This window comes from Pipistrellus hanaki (genome assembly GCF_964339955.1).
Source record: "Pipistrellus hanaki genome assembly, chromosome: X".
Classification (NCBI taxonomy): Eukaryota; Metazoa; Chordata; class Mammalia; order Chiroptera; family Vespertilionidae; genus Pipistrellus; species Pipistrellus hanaki.
Genome location: NC_140524.1, coordinates 60,943,929 through 60,951,677, shown reverse-complemented (window position 1 = coordinate 60,951,677; position 7,749 = coordinate 60,943,929). Strand labels below are relative to the sequence as shown.

Sequence of the window (7,749 nt, the reverse complement as noted above, 5' to 3'; positions counted from 1 at the left end):
GAGTAAGAGTTAAATGATATAATTTACATTTTTAAAAGGTTCACTCTGGCTTTTGTATAGAGAATGGATAGTTGGGGATAATGAAGTAGGGGTAGAAGGTTAGAGAATCATTAGAAAGTTATTGATTGACAATTATTTTTGACTAGGGTGGTAGGAGTAGAGGTGATAAGTTATTTGATTCTAGGTAATCTGTATTTTGAATATAAGGCCAACAGGATTTGTTAATATGTATAATATCGGTTATAAGAGAAAATCAGATTGACACCAAAGATCTTGTTCCAAGCAACAAAAAGGATTGAGTTGCCATTAATGGAAAAACCTGTGGGCCAAGCAGGTTAGGAGGTGTTAAAAATCAAAAGTTTAGTTTGGAACATGGTTTGTTTGAGTTGTCTGTTATTCATAAAAGTAGAAATGCTGAACAAGAAATTAGATTGAGCCTGGAATTCATGGAAGAGATCAAGGCTTGGGCTTTATTTTTAACAAATATCCATGTGGAGGTAGTATTTTATTTTATTATTATTATTATTATTATTATTATTATTATTATTATTATTATTAAATATACTAGTAGCCCAGTGCATGAAATTCATGCACATTAAAATGGGATTAATTAGAGGAAATATTTTAATATTGCTATTTGCACTTTTAATATAATAGAAGTGTAAGAGGTGAAGGAAAATTAACAAAATGTATATGAAAACCTTCCTCCTGTCAGAGTCTGGGGCGTACCACCCTGCCCACCACCTGCACACACTTCCAAAACCCAGGAGACCCAGACCTGACTAGCCCCACCCCCTTTGGGCTAGATCCAGACCTGGCCGGCCCCACCTCTGTTAAGCCCTGCCGGGTGCAGGGGTGCAGCCTCAGGCCCCCCAGCCCAGCGCTGGGGTGAGGAGGCATGGCCTTAGGTACCCCAGCCTGGGTGGGGCGGGGTGTGTGCTTTGAGGTCTCCATCAAGGCCTGCATAGCAGGAGTTTGGCCTCAGGTCACCCAGCCTGGCGCCAGGGCAGGAGGCATGGCCTGAGGACCCCAGTCAAGCCCCACCAGGCAGAGGATGAAGCCTCAGGTCCCCTGCCCTGGCCCAGTGCCATGCAGTCTCAGGTCCCTGCTGATTTCTCACTAAGGCTCATTTCAGGAACTCGGCCTCCACTGTGGGCACAGCTTCTTGTGTCACAGGATACCCGCCTCTACTGTGAGCACAGCCATCTTTGTTACTGTGTGATGGTCAATTTGCATATTCCCTCTTTACTAAATAGGATTTTTATTGATTTTATTTTTTTAATATATTTTCTTGATTTTTTATAGAGAGGAAGGGAGAGGAATAGAGAGTTAGAAACATCGATGAGAAAGAGACACCGATTCAGCTGCCTCCTGCACACCCCTTACTGGGGATGTGCCCACAACCAACATACATGCCTTTGACCCAAATCGAACATGGGATCTTTCAATCCACAGGCCAACACTCTATCCACTGAGCCAAACTGGTTAGGGTGAATTTTTATTGATTTTAGAGACAGAGGAAGGGAGAGAGAGAAACACTGATGACAAAGAAACATGGATCACTGTCTCCCATATTACCCCCTCCCCCAACTGGGGATTGAGTGCACAACACATGCATGTGCCCTGGCCAGCAATAGAACCAGTGACCTCTAAGTGCATGGGACTATGCTCAACCAACAGAGCCACTCCAACCAAGACTAGAGATAATATTTTAAAGCAATAAGCCTGAAAGAGATCACCGAGACATGAGTATAAACAAAATAGAATGGAATAGAATAGTCTCAGTATTTAGACTTGGAAAACTACAATGTTTAAAATTCTAGAAGATGAAATAGATTAAACAAAGGGGACAAGAAGAAACAACCAAGCCTTGGTCAGTGTGCCCACTGGGTTGGGCTTTTTCCCATATACCAAAAGATTGACAGTTGAATTCCCAGTTTCCCCGTCAGGGCACATGTCTAGTTTGTGGGCCTGATGCCCAGTGGGGGTGTACATAGGAGGCAGTGATCGATGTTTCTCTCTGTCATTGATGTTTCTCTCTCTCCTTCTCCTTTCTTCTATGTCTAAAAATCAATAAAAATACTTTAAAGTACTGCCATTTGCAGCAACATAGATGGATCTTGAGAATGTCATGCTAAAGTGAAGTCAGACAGAAAAAGTCAAGAACCATATGATTTCACTTACAAATGAAAGCAACAAATGAACAAAGTAGAAAAACATAAAGTCATAAACAAGAGTATAGTGGTTACCAGAGAGAAGGGGCTGGAGGAGGTATATATAGCAAAGGATAAAGGAGTCAAAGAAGATGATTTGACTTTAGGTGATGTTCATTAAATGCAAAATACAGATGATGTATCATAGAATTATACACTTAAGACCTATATAATTTTATTAACCAATGTCATCCCAACAAATTTAATTTAGTATGTAAAAAATATATATTTTAAAAAAGAATAAACAGCCAAGAAAGTTGATAGAGAGTAAAGAATGGTCTTCTTGAAGCCATGTGAAGAAAATAAACCTTCATATAAATACTATTATGGACCAGGGACAGTGGGTACAAATAACTATCATAAACTTTTACTAATATTAAAAAAATTGAAGTTCCCCAGGATATACCATCCTATGGGAGCAAATTCAATCAAGATAATATTAGTACATTAATTGTATTAGCTTGCTGCCTTTATCTGATGCTAGTCTTCCAGCTCCCTGTAGATTTGAATAACAAGTGCTGTGCTGTATTCAAAAACCCTATTTCCTTTTGCAAACTATTTCTGTTAGTGAGTTATGTTCATTGTGACTTCTTATTTATTTTTAAAGATAAATTATTTTATGAATCCCTTTTGTTATAGAGAACCAGAATAAATCAAGCAATGCTCAGAGAGTTTAGAGTTACACTTTATTCACTGAGGTGGGCTCAGATAAAATGAATTCAAATCCTAAGCAAAGCTACAAGCACAACTTCCCTTTTAATTAAAGAACCAACTCTACGTGTGCTTAGTGGTTATCTCTTTGCTGGCCTTGAAAAACAACACAGTTCTATCCAATTAAAAAATACATCTGGCATGGCATTGAGAATATGGGCATATATACTCTCTGGCCTACAAGGTCAGACAGCTAAGTTAAACTTCCTTATTATTCAAGAAGGCTAAAGCAGGCTGGAAAGCAAAGTTATTTATTAATTTATTAATTTATTAATTAATTTATTTATTTTTAGAATAAGAGGCCATATAAAAAAATAGCAGAGAATTCCAAACAACAGTTTTACAAAATAGGGGTTAGCCTTCTCATTTCATTCTTTGGTCCAAATAGATTTTAGTTTGGTTGATCCTTAAATTTGCTTGACATTTCCAGATATGTTTGAACCTCAGCAATGGACACATCTGGAGTTATTTTTTTTGAAACCTCAGTAAATAGACTTCAGTCCAGCCTGTCTCAGCAGTTCATCAGAACATGTCCCAGCATGTCTGAATCCCTACCTGTTTGTTTCTGGCTATACACATTATTATATGAATTACATTTTCTGCCAATGTATGTACAAAATGCAACAGAAAAAAATTCTCTAAAAATAGGACAGAGAAACTAATTTTGCCTTGGGAAGAATGAGGAGCGCTGTAAAATTTTGCAATGGGAAAGATTTCACAGAAAAAACAAGTTAAACTGGACCTTCGAAGATATGTGTGAGTTTTCCAAATGAAGTTAACAGGCAAAAAAGGCATGGGATACATGAATAATATCATGGAGGCATGAAAATGCATGGTATGTTCAAGAGTAAGCAAATTGCCTTATTGCTAGAGGACAGAGTTGATTTATGTAATGAAAATAGAAAAATTGGTCTATTTAGATTGTGAAAATGATCTTCTATTATACTAAGAGGTCCCAATATTATTCTATAGGTAATGGGGGGCATTAAAGTTATTTTATTATTGCCAAAACCGGTTTGGCTCAGCGGTAGAGCGTCGGTCTGTGGACTGAAGGGTCCCAGGTTCGATTCCGGTCAGGGGCATGAACGTTGGTTGCGGGCACATCCCTGGTAGGGGGTGTGCAAGAGGCAGCTGGTCGATGTTTCTCTCTCATCGACGTTTCTAGCTCTCTATCTCTCTCCCTTCCTCTCTGTAAAAAATCAATAAAATATATATTTAAAAAAATAAATAAATAAAGTTATTTTATTATTATTTTTAGAGAGAAAGAAATGGAGAGGGAGACTTGCATTATTGAATCTTATTTTAGAGAAAAAAACCTGATTATTATGTAGATGTCAGGAAGAGAGATAAAACTATTGGAACAGTTGAATAAGAGAAAATGAAGAACTAAATAAAGAGCATTTGAATAGAGAAAGCACAAGTGTGATCAGGAGTCTTAGAAGTAGAGTTGATAAGATTTAATGACTAGTCATGTAATGATGGGGGGTAGTAGACATACTTTTTTTGTTGATTCTGAGGTTCTAATGTTGATGACTGTGTGTAGATAGTGATGCAATAGGAAATAAGCAGATACAGCCTGGCAGTGTGGCCCAGTGGCTAAGCATCGACCTATGAACCAGGAGGTCATGGTTTGATTCCTGGACAGGGCACATGCCTGGGTTGCGGGCTGGATCCCCAGGAGGGGGGTGTGCAGGAGGCAATGAATCAATGAGTCCCTTTCATCACTGATATTTTTTATCTCTCTCTCCCTCTCCCTTCTTCTCTGAAATCAATAAAAATATTTTGAAAAATTAAAAAAGAAGCAGATACAGATCTGTTGTAGAAACAGTAGATTCAGTTTTGAATCAGTTAAGTTTAATGTATCTATACTACATTCAGGTATAGGACTTCAAAAGACAATTAAAAATATGAACTTGAACTTAAGGAGTAAGGCATAACTTTTAAACACCAATTTGGGACTAATCAACATAAAGTTAATTGAAGTTATAGGCATTATTGAGTCACCTGGAGAGAAAGAAGATAACTAAGATTTATTAATTTATTAAACAAATTCCTAACAAAGAAGTACTAACAAAGAGGCATGCGAGGACCTGAGAACAAAATTGCGAGAAAAGATACACAAGTATCTGTTCCTATTAAACTGAAGCTGTATTGTACGCTGTGGGGAGACAGATGTCAAACAATGAATTACAATTTTGGCAAATGCCTATGAAGGAACTGAGCATGGCCCTTAAAAAACCCTATTGCAGAAGAATCTGAAATAGTTTGTACAGGTTGAAGGTAGTCAGGGGAAAATTCCTAAGAAAATAACTTTTGGAGTTTGAAGAAATAGTAGAAGTGAACCAAGCAAAAGGAAAGGAGGGTTAGATGGGGGAATTCCAGGGAGAGAAAAAATTTTTGAAAAGTCCCAGGGGGCAGAGGAATGTAGAACTTTGTAGAATTGAAAGAAGACAAATGTGCTTAGAACACAGAGAGCAGGTGTGTTTCTTTTCTTGAGTCATGAGAGATTAGATGAACAAACAAACCTCCTATTATTAAATATCTATTAATGATGGATAAAATATAACAAACATTTTTATGTGCATATCAGAACTTGCAGGAAACAAAATTATTAGTGGCCTTCAAAGTATGTTTTAGAAAATGTTATAAAAATAATTCTCATGTAAATGTAAAATGAGGACGTGTCCCTGATTTATTTAATTCATTAACAAGGGAAAGAGCCAGATGGTAAAACTGAGTTAAAGCCCTAACCAGTTTGTCTCAGTGGATAGAGCATCAGCTTGTGGACTGAGGGTCCAGGTTCTATTCCAGTCAAGGGCATGTACCTTGGTTGCAGGCACATCCCCAGTAGGGGGTGTGCAGGAGGCAGCTGATCAATGTTTCTCTCTCATTGATGTTTCTAACTTTCTATCTCTCTCCCTTCCTCTCTGTAAAAAAAAAAAAAAAAAAAAAAAAAAAGTTGGGTTAAAGGAGAATTAGAGGGATAGGGGTTTTTTAGTCCATTAAGAAAGGTGTTAAGTTGCACACAGAATTGGTTAATGTACTATACATCAATAAGACCATAATCTTTAGGGTTATTAAAAAATTGTTAGGCCCAGGCTAGGTAGCTTAGTTGATTAGAACACCATCCTCATATAACAAGACTGTTGGTTCCATCCCGTCAGGGCACATATAAGAATCAACCAATGGATACATGAATGGTTGGAACAACAAATAGATATTTCCCTCTCTCCCTTCCTCTCTCTCTCTCTCTCTCTCTCTCTCTCTCTCTCTCTCTCTCTCTCTCTTTCTCTCTCTCTCTCTAAAAAATAATCAATAGTTTGTAAAAAAAAAATTTACTTGATAGGAATCATTTGCACAACTAATGGACAAAACCCAACAAGTTAATATGTAACTTCTCAGAATCTGAGCCCTGACAGATAGTAATATTATGTCAAACTAAGTACCTTCTCTTAAAGAATTAAATATTCTTTGGATGGGCCCTAGACAATGCTCCAGTATGACAATGAATGGGAAAAAAAAAAAAGCTATTTTATCACATAATTCTTAAATTTTTGAGATTTCTTTTTTTCTATATAAATCTCCCCCTCAATAAAAAAATAGAAAGCTCAAAACAAGATTACTAAACACAAATTCCATGAGGGAAGGGATTTCGTTTTATTTATGGCTATATCTCTAGTTCCTGTAATAGTGTTTGCTATAAGCCACCTCTGATTAAGCCACATATGAAGCTAAATACTTAGATGCATGTTCTGACTACTGTTTTCCTGCTGACATCAGGGTAAGCAGACAAATTTGTTGTCCTGAAGTGCATAGATGACCTGATGATTTGTCCTTAGATTGTTGAACTGTTTTCTTGAATACTGTAGTGCAGACATTTTAACAGATGGACTTCATGGTATCTAACTCATGCTTGAATTTTGCAGTATCTTTTGCAAACCTTTCTATCAATCCTTGACCTACTTGAAACCCCATGGTTTCCAGCTTAGTAATACAGCATCCATTTTCCACTTCTCCCTGCTCTGTGGATGTGTACACTCCTGAGACCATCTCTTTAGGAAGAAGCAAAAGCAATGCCTCCTCTGGCATTTCCTGTTTATGCTTCCAAGCTCTGGTTTTGGGCTCCGTTAGGTTCGGGTTCCTAGGTCCTGGCTAGTGCCTGAGTGAGTTGGACTGCACAGGCTCCTCCTCGGCCTTCACTCGGTCCCTTGAAGTTATGAGACCCAGCTAGGAGGTACGGCTGAGATGAGGGAATAAACTAAGATGGTAATGGCAAAAATAGAGGGGAAAAAAATCAATATTTAGGAAGTATAATTGGCAGGATTTGATAGTGAATTACATATAAAAATTAAAAAGAGAGAGGGCCGAAACCGGTTTGGCTCAGTGGTAGAGCATCGGTCTGCGGACTGAAAGGTCCCAGGTTTGATTCCGGTCAAGGGCATGTACCTTGGTTGTGGGTAATGCCCATATGACTCTAAGCTACACAAAAGTTGAGGACCATGTCTGCCTTCTTCAGTATTCTATACCTGGCACAGTGCTAGGCACATAGTAGATTGAATGAATAATTGAGTAATTAGAGGACAAGAGGCTATAAAAAGACCTGTTTAGAAGAGTCTATGTGAGATTCTAGCACAAAGGAAATTGAGAAGGAGAAGGTCTTCTCAGCATCTGCAGTTCTGCATGGCTCATTGCAAGTATTGAGAGGATCTGGAATCAGCTGCCATGGCACGAACATGGGAGTACTCATGATAAGCACTTGAAGTGGTGCGGTTCTGAGTGGATTAAAGGCATAGAGTATTGAGAGTGGCTTCCAGAGAATGGGAGG

General features: G+C 38.1%; 1 pseudogene across 1 annotated transcript; it reads right to left on the bottom strand.

Moving 5' to 3' along the window:
- Positions 1-6,638: 6,638 nt before the first annotated feature.
- On the bottom strand, positions 6,639-7,013 carry LOC311614827 (trafficking protein particle complex subunit 6B-like; annotated as a pseudogene). The gene has a single exon. The product of its transcript is annotated as a trafficking protein particle complex subunit 6B-like (transcript).
- Between the last annotated feature and the right edge of the window lie 736 nt (positions 7,014-7,749).